General features: G+C 38.3%; 1 long non-coding RNA gene and 2 other non-coding genes across 3 annotated transcripts in view; 1 reads left to right on the top strand and 2 right to left on the bottom strand.

Annotated features, from left to right (window-relative positions):
* Window positions 1–999: 999 nt before the first annotated feature.
* LOC137635623 (uncharacterized) overlaps window positions 1000–9656 on the bottom strand; it is a 95672-nt gene continuing 87015 nt past the window's right edge. The window contains exon 3 of the long non-coding RNA XR_011042732.1: window positions 1000–1771. This is a non-coding gene — a long non-coding RNA (uncharacterized lncRNA). The remainder of the gene's footprint in view (window positions 1772–9656) is intronic.
* TRNAQ-CUG (transfer RNA glutamine (anticodon CUG)) lies at window positions 5668–5739 on the top strand. Its single transcript has one exon. It is a non-coding gene; the product is annotated as a tRNA-Gln (tRNA).
* Window positions 6043–6126, bottom strand: TRNAL-CAG (transfer RNA leucine (anticodon CAG)). The gene has a single exon. It is a non-coding gene; the product is annotated as a tRNA-Leu (tRNA).

Genomic DNA, 9656 nt, shown 5'->3' with positions numbered 1-9656 from the left:
TTGATGTAGGCTTTTGAAAACTAGGATATAAATATTGCTTTGCCTCATGATATCAATTTCGGCTGATGATGCCTAATCCTGAAAACTTTGGAAAAGCCACTGACTGTGTCTGATGGCGTTTTGAAATATTAAGGACTAGGTTCAATATTATAAGACAGAGTGATTGTAGACATTGTAGAGGAGGGGGATAAGAAGATGAAAGAGTAAGGGTGTTAAAACTGTTTTGCCAAACTACAATTAAATATTTAAAAATAATAATGTCCCAGTTCTTTTATGAAGGCCTTGATAATCCTATTACAACCAGACTGTAACTTTCCTTGGTTAAAATACCCTGAAAATTTAATTTTCTCCGAGATTCCTCAAATACTTGATCCTCCATTTCACCATCTTTATACCCAGAAAAAAAAACAATACACAAGTTACCATATTGCAAAATTAGCGTTATTAATACTGCTGGTAAAACGAAAGACCATTTTGTAATCCATGATTAATCCCGTTACAATGCATAAAGGAAAAGAAAAAACGAAGAATATAAGTTTCTGTAATTCGTCATATATTTCAATTTCAATCCACTCAAAAATTCCGCCACCCCAACTAAATAAAATATGCTCTATCATTAATTTCAATTACATTACACATACAAAAATTCTATTTTTAATTTCACTATTAATTTCAATTACACTACAAAGAAAAAAAAAAAAAACTTAATAACAAAAGTCTATATGATTATCTACAAGTCTGTTTCACATTACGGACAGGAAAATAAACTTCTATTAGACTACACCACACACAATGTTTATGATATAAAAAAAAAAAAAAAAAAAAAAAAAAAAAAAAAAAAAAAAAAAACGTTCTGCAAACTTTAAAAAATTTGATTTTAAATGTATTATACTAAAAAAAAATAGTATAATGTAAATAAGAATGACTTAGTTGAAATAATTAACATAATTATCATTAATTGTATCATTATTATTACCAATATATTTTACTAACACGATTTAAAACCAACAATTATAATGTTATGACAGAAATACATAGCCAAAATAAGATAATTAGGTTCTGTACATAATAACGTATACGACTAATACATCAAAAACCACTACGGGATGATAACCATGATGATGATAATATTATTAATTATAATAAGTGATGCAAGAAACTGTTGAAATCTTACTGCTTAACAAATGGATTGAAAAGTCTAATTGATTGCTTGACTTCCATGGATTGGCGTTACACTTTTTCGACAGGTAACAAGCAGTTTTTGACCTCCAACATTATAGAAATCAATCCACTTAACATACGAAAGATTATCAACTATGATTATAATTATATTTCTATATTATTTATACCATTCGGAAAGCGGACATATTTACATAAAAGGCTTTCTAGTTGATAAATAAAACTCCCACAGTAGAAAGATCATATGTACAGAGATAAAACCGATCAGGAAATAAATAATAAATAACCATGAAGTAATATAGTAAGCAAAGAACTAAACAGAAACACATGTCCCAATTACAAACAAAACGCGATTTTCCCACTATAAATTAACACACACGAAGGCCACGACAGAGTCAATGACATGCATCCGGACATCTCCAACGTCAACTCCATAGACGCGTGGCCGGTGGCCAATTAATGTTTGTGACGACACAGCCTCCGACAGAACGTTGGCAACGCCATCTACGCTTCGGTCACCAAACCACTATCCATGTGGCACTCACTCTCAGTAACATGTGGCAGTGGCAGTAACGACACAGCAAGTGTTTATCTGTTGTCGGGGATTAAGAGTTGAACTGGGGTAGAAAATAAACGAGACAGTTGGGGGTGAGGGGGAAACTGAAGAAGTTCCCACAGAAATCTTCATTACAAGAAAGATAAATATTGTATCTCTGATAATGATAGGCTACATTTCAAAGATATCTTACGACTCATAACAAACAAAATAAATTGAGGAAAAAAGTTCACAAAGTCATATATCAATGAAGCTTAATGGTTGATCTGAATTATTAATAAAACTATTTCATACTAATACAACTCTGTGAACATACATATGAAAATAGCGTTCGAACAGTTTCCTTCCCTGTAATATCTAAAACAAATCTACGTAGTAGGTTGGCCAGGGCACCAGCCTTCCGTTGAGATACTACAGCTTTGACTGGCCAGACAATACTGCATTGGATCCTTCTTTCTAGTTACAGCTCAATTTCCTTTTGCCTACACCTACATTGAATAGTCTGGCCTATTCATTACATATTCTCCTCTGTCCTCATACACCTGACAACACTGAGATTACCAAACAATTCTTCCTCGCTCAAGGGGCTAACTACTGCAATGTAATTGTTCAGTGGAAATTTTCTTCTTCGTAAGGGTAGAAGACTCTTTAGCTGTGGTAAGCAGCTCTTCTAGGAGAAGGTCACTAAAAAATCAAACCTGTTCTCTTGTCTTGGATAGTGCCATAGCCTCTGTACAATGGTCTTTCATTGTCTTGGGGTAGAGTTCACTTGCGTGAGGGTTCACTCAGGCACACTTTTCTTTCTCTAGTTCTCAAAGTTTTTATAGTTTATATATGTAAGATTCATTTTAATGTTGTTACTGTTGAAATTTTTTTTATTTTAATTGTTAATTACTTCTCTTGTCATTTCCTTATTCCTTTACCCCACTGGGCTATTTTCCCTTTTGGAGCCCTCGGGCTTATAGCATTCTGCTTTTCCAACTAGGGTTGTACCTTAGCAAATAATAATAATAATAATAATAATAATAATAATAATAATAATAATAATAATAATAATAATAATAGAAAACCGGTTACTGGTTGGAAAAAAATTATTAACCTGATACACGACATATGCAGAGGAAACATCATAATATAATTGAAAAAATTGAAATCAAAAGGCAAACATTATACGTGATACAAAAAAGATATACAGAAAATATATATATATATATATATATATATATATATATATATATATATATATATATATATATATATATATATATATAACAAATGATCAGTTTTTAGACCACTTCTGGACAAAGGTATAAGACATGCCCTTCGTCATATCTTGGGCTTGGCCATTTACCTCACCACGCCTGCCACTAGAAATTGGTGATGGTGGGAAATTTTAGTCTGGTCGCTTACAGCAAAGCAACATAGTATGGGTGGCCCTGACTAGTACAACTTTTCTGATCTTGGCTATACATAACTTCTTTCACGACGTAAAGGTATCCCCACTCGGAAAGTGTATGTATGTTTGTATGTATGTATGTATGTACACACAAAACAAAAGCAACAACAAACGTAGCCGTTTTTCGTACACATAGACATCAGGTATGTCAATCCATGTCTGGGGTTTGGACAGTTTTCATTGCTACGCTGACCACTGCACATTGGTGATGGAGGGAGATTTTTCTCTGATCACTCACAGCAAACCAACCTAGTATGGGTGGGCCTGGTTAGTACAGTTTTACTGATCATAGCAATACGCAAACCATTTCACCCCGTTAAGGTAGGCACACTCAGATAGGATTATATATATATATATATATATATATATATATATATATATATATATATATATATATATATATATATATATATATATATATATACAGTATATATATATATATATATATATATATATATGTGTGTGTGTGTGTGTGTATATATGTATGTATATATGTATGTATATATATATATATATATATATATATATATATATATATATATATATATATGTATATATATATATATGTATATATATATGTATATATATATATATATATATATATATATATATATATATATATACATACTAGTGTACCCGAGCCGTCAAAAATGATGAAGGGTACGACTACTCTTCCTCCCAAAAGCGGGACAGTATATAATTAAGTAAATAAATAAATAAATAATTGTATGTTTGGATACTTCTCTCTGGTTATGATTCACTTTCCCTTTGCCTACACATACACCGAATGGTCTAGCCTGTTCTTTACAGATTCTCCTCTGTCATCATGCACCTGACAACATTGATATTATTAAACAACTCTTCTTCACCCAAGGGGTTAATTACAGCTCTGTAATTGTTCAGTGGGTACTTTCCTCATGGTAAGGGTAGAAGAGATTCTTTAGCTATGGTAAGAAGCTCTTCTAGGACAATCGAAAATCAAACCATTGTTCTCTAGTATTGGGCAGTGCCATAGCCTCTGCAACATGGTCTTCCACTGTCTCTTGGGTTAGAGTTCTCTAGCTTAAGGGTACACTCGGGAGACTCTTCTCTCTAATTTCTCTTCCTCTTGATTTGTTAGAAAGTTTTTATAATTTACATAGGAAATATTTATTCTACTGTTGTTGCTGTTCTTAAAATATTTGATTTTCCTTTCCTGCTTTTCCAACTAGGGTTGCAGATTAGCAAGTAATAATAATAATAATAATAATAATAATAATAATAATAATAATAATAATAATAATAATAATAATAATAATAGTCAAGCTACATCACAGTTTGAAAAAGCAGGATGCTACAAGTCCAAGAGCTCCAACAGGGTAAATTGCCCAATGAGGATAAGAAATAAACAAACTATATGAGAATTAAAAAAATATAAAATATCTTTAGATAAGTAACAACGTTAAAAAGAACCCTTTCACATCTATTATACTTCAAAGTGTACAATAAAGGGATATAACTTGCAAAATTGGCTTCTAGGGGACAGACTAAAATCAATATTCAAATAAATTACGCTACAAGAGAACAAGAGAAAACTATAATGCAATGTGTTCCCGGTTAACCGATCAAGGTTGGTGTCACAAGAGGATTGTGAATCTCATCGTGCGTTGAAAATTATTTCTAGCGAAGCTCAGGGGCGAGAGAGAGAGAGAGAGAGAGAGAGAGAGAGAGAGAGAGAGAGAGAGAGAGAGAGAGAGAGTCAAAGTCAAAAACCTTTATTCCATTATAAAATGGTTATTCTGTTACATAACAATATAAATTATTTACATAAAATTCACAATAATTGGATTGTAAAAATCTAGGATATACTATATACATTCGAGTAAAATTTTAAAAATATTGCTTAAGTTTCTTTTTGAATAAATCAGAACTAACATTTGTACATTTTCTTATTTCCAGAGGTAGTTTGTTCCAGCAAGCTGGGCCCCTTATTGCCATTGAGCGTCAACCCAAATCCGTTCGATAGCTGTCTACATATATATATATATATATATATATATATATATATAGAGAGAGAGAGAGAGAGAGAGAGAGAGAGAGAGAGAGAGAGAGAGAGAGAGAGAGAGAGAGAATTATTATGAATTATAATATTGAAGACAATTTTTTTCTAATATTGCAATGCTGAACTGGAGAGAGCGAGAGATTATTAGACTTTTAAAGTTCAAGATTTCTGATGACATAAAGGTGAAAGGTTAGGATGAGGGGGGGAGGGGGGAGAGTGAGATGCTCACATGAAGGATCTATGAGAGAGAGAAATGGGGGTGATTTCTATATGTACACACGAAATTACCTTTACTTATGATTAGTTTATTGTTTCTTTCATGAAAGCTTACCGTATATAATCCTTCAAATAATGTTTGCCAATATAGTTATAAACAAAATGAAAGTTTAGAAAATTAAAAAAATCTATAAACTTGTTTTCATTTCTCCGTCAACAGGTCCCATGGTGTAATGGTTAGCACTTTGGACTCTGAATCCAACAATCCGAGTTCGAGTCTCGGTGGGACCTTCCTCTCTTTTGGTTTTTGAAATCTATGTTTATATACCGTACATCAACAGGTACACGGTTTTGAAATACCACGAGTATAACATCTGAATAATCGGCGAACACGTGTATAAAAATTGCAAAAGCCTAGTTGATATCGTCACACTTCTTTGCAGCAACGTCAAAAACTTTCTACCCTTTTTAATATCGAAGTTACTCTACACATTCTTATAAGGCTAAAACTATTGACCAGTCGGAATAAAAACTTTCAAAAGTATAAAATGGAAACTCACCGACAAAACACGGGGAATGAGAACAAAACATCAATGTCAGGAGTGGGATTCGAACCCACGCCCGGAAGACCGGACTGCGACCTGAACGCAGCGCCTTGGACCGCTCGGCCATCCTGACATAGCATAGACGGAATAAAATACTTTAGTCGTTTGCACATCATCTAGCCTTTCATTATACGACGTATAATTGACGATTATTCACAAAGGGAGTTGTTTATATGTTAATGAATTTTTGGTATTTGTTTACAAGACCTCGCTCTCCATATACTGCCAAATTATGTAAAGGTATTGTTTTCCTCTATTACTTTTTCATAATTTAAAACATTTCGCAACATAGGAAGAGTTAAAATTATAAAAAAAAAAACTATGTGGTTATAAAAAAAGAAAAAAAAACTAGCCTGGTCCCCCCCCCCCTAAACGACCTGGAACTGACAACGTAAACATAATCAACGAAACAGAAGTTCGTAATGCCAGTGTACATTTGATATACGAGCATATTCAAAATATACACTAAATTAAAAAGGCAGTAATTACTCAAAAGTGTCACTATTTGTTAATTGTAAATTTTATGGAAACTTTTGAGTAATTACTCGATTTTTAATTTAGTATATATTTTGAATATTAATCAAATGTACGCTGGCATCACGTACTCCTGTTTGGTTGACTATGTTGACGATGTCAGTTCCAGGTCATTTAGTGAAGAATCCAGGAAAGTTTTCTTTATAATTTCAACTTGTTTGCCATGTGCCGAATTGTTTTAAATTATGAAAAAGTAATAAAGAAAAAAATAGCTTTGCATAATTTGGCAGTAAGCTATATGGAGAACGTGGTCTTGTAAACAAATACCGAATATTTTTCAAAGCTTTTTAGTAAACTCAAAGCCCCATTATTAGATAAACTGCAAAATATCTTCAAGAAATCTGAAACGTTCTGCCTCAAGACCAAACCTATATTTGTTAGCAGATATACATACACATATACATACATACATACACACACATATATATATGACAATTTCTAAGGAAATTTTATTTTTCCTAACATACCACATCCCAATAACTAGGAGTTTACCCTTATCGTCTATTTTCCAGTCAGAATTCCCCCCCCCCCAACAAGCCACCCTGAAACCCACCCCCCCCCCCCCCTTCTTACCTGCGCGACCCTGACCTCTCCTGTTTCCCAGAATGCCCTAGGGGGACGATTCGGTCGACCTTCTCAGGTTGGCATCAGCCATGTGACATTTGGGTCTATAGCGGTGACAGGAGGGGGGGGGGGGGGAAATTACATTGTAGCCATGTAGTATGTATGTTAGGAAAAACACAGTTTTCTTAGAAACTGGCACTTATTCCGACACGTACGCTCTCCACGTCCAAATAATTTGGAACCTCAGCATTAGGAGGCGGGCAAATAGACCCCTGCAAGAGAGGTGAGGGATCAGCGGAGGGGATAAGGCCTGCCAAGGAGAACAAAAAGGGGTATTAAGGAACGTAGGCTTCTCCCTTGATCAGGTACGCCCTTCGGATCGTCTCCTGGAGCCAAAAGGCGATCGTATTCTCAGAGACCGCCTTCTTCACTCTACCCATCGTCACGAAGTCTCCTGATATCCGGTCTGAGGGCAGAGGCCCTCGAGAGATACTTCTGCTTGGCACAAGAGAAGGTCCTCTGGGTCATCTGTCCTGGGAATAGCGGGTATGGTGAACTCGTTGAAGCGGGGTTATCTACCGCCGGGTTCTGTGTTTTCGCCACAAAAGAGGTAATGAATTTGAAGACCAACTCCTTAAACCCGTGAGAATGGGAGGCATTCGCTGAGAGCCCGTGGAACTCACCTATTCTCTTGGCCGAGGCCAGGGAGAGAAGAAACACAGTCTTCAGGGTTAGCTCTCCGTCATTAATTTGTCTCAGAGGATCGAATGGAGGCTTCTTCAGGGCATCTAGGACTTTGATGATGTCCCACCTGGGAGCCTTGAGGGACCCAGAGGGGGGGGGGGGAACTGCTCAAACCCTTTTACCAGCATCAAGAGGCACTTGGAGGAGCTTAGGTTCAAGCCCTTCAGGGGGAATACCTGGCCCAGGGCAGCTTAGAATCCCTTTACTGCTGGTACTGACATGTTCCGGTCGAGGAATGACCGGGATCGAGGCTTTGAGGGGCAGTATGCCCTCTTTGTTGCACCATTTCACAAAGGTTGCCCATCTCGACTGGCATATGGCTGTCGAGGAATATCCGAGATTTAAGGTCCTCTGTAAGGCTGCCCTCTTGGAGTACCCTTCCCTTCTTAGCAAACGCTGTATAGTCTCCACGCTTGAAGGGAGAGGTTTTGGAGGCCTTTGTGGAACCTCTGAAAGTGGGGTTGCCTTAACAGATCTCGACGTAGTGGCAGGGGCCATGGTGATTCACTTGCCAAGGACCTCAGATCTGTGAACCACTCCTTTTCGGGCCACCACGGGGCTATCAGAGTCATCTTTACCTGCTTCGCCCCCCGAAGACGGTTTAAGGTCTACCTCCGAAGGGAAAATAGAGTGAAGGAGTACACATTGAGGCCGTCCGAGGTGTGTTGAAACTCGTCTTTCAGAGCTGCTGCTGGGTCTGGTAATAGCTTTGCATTCAGCCTTGTTGCAGAGAGGTCCAGGGGAAGAATCAGGGAGGGCCTTGCCTCCCTAGGGACTCCATAAAGGGCGTTTGAGATCGGTGTCATGGGGTCGAACTTGCACCAGAACAGGATCAGGTTGGTCGTTGAACCTTCTTATAAGACCCAAAACTCTCCAGAAGGATGACACTTCTCCCACTACCTTGTCCTCCTGGTGGTTCCAAGATCCCATCTCCAAAGTCCCCTCACTGTATATGTGTGCCCTACCTGAGGCACCCTGCCAGGGATCAGGAGATCACTTCTCCCGGCAGTCCAATCTCCCTTCCAAGGGAGTTCTGTGCGCTCCTCTTCTCTTTGTCTCCGCTTCCATACTGGAGAGGGGTCCGAGGACTCAGAGCCATATGTGTGAGACCTAGGACGGTGCCCCTTCGCATGGTCCTCTGGTCCTTGCCGGCGTGGATGGTCCTCGAAGACCGGGGGAGGATAGACGGTGCCGTCTGACGGATAAAAATCCTCCCAAGGGGTCTGGGGAATCGGGTCCATAGCTCTCCTCCCCGGAGAAGGATCCCTTAATGGTGACCTGAACGATACCCTCGGGGTACCTGAAAAAGCCTCTTGCTCCCATGAGGACAGATCGGCTGCGGTGGGCCGCTGAGCGGAGGATTAAGTTTCCGCCCCGCAGGCGGAGGGCAGCTCATTTACTCGCAGAGGGGCTGAGGAGCCAGTCAATGGTGATGGATAAACGGCCGTAAGGCCGCTTCCAGGCAGAGGGTTGGCAGCTCTGGAGACCTATCGGGTCTGAAGGTCCTCGCCCTTCCATTGGCGGAACAGCAGATCGGCCCAAGTGGTTACCACGAGGGACCTCTGAGCGGGGATAAGGGTCATCCGCTGAACGAGCCGTGCAACCTTGGAGCAGGTGCTCACAATTCGACATATCTGCCTTTAGCGTCCCAACAACCTTCTCTGAACCTCCCCGGCGACGTGAATATCAATATGATGTTTCCACTTTCCGTTTTGAAAGTACGACTCCTGGGTGCGGAGGCCAAAATACGATCACCTCTCT

Source organism: Palaemon carinicauda, unplaced genomic scaffold, assembly GCF_036898095.1.
Source record: "Palaemon carinicauda isolate YSFRI2023 unplaced genomic scaffold, ASM3689809v2 scaffold15, whole genome shotgun sequence".
In the NCBI taxonomy this organism is placed as follows: Eukaryota; Metazoa; Arthropoda; class Malacostraca; order Decapoda; family Palaemonidae; genus Palaemon; species Palaemon carinicauda.
The sequence above is the reverse complement of the archived record's forward strand: the minus strand, read 5'-3'. Positions and strand labels throughout refer to the sequence as shown.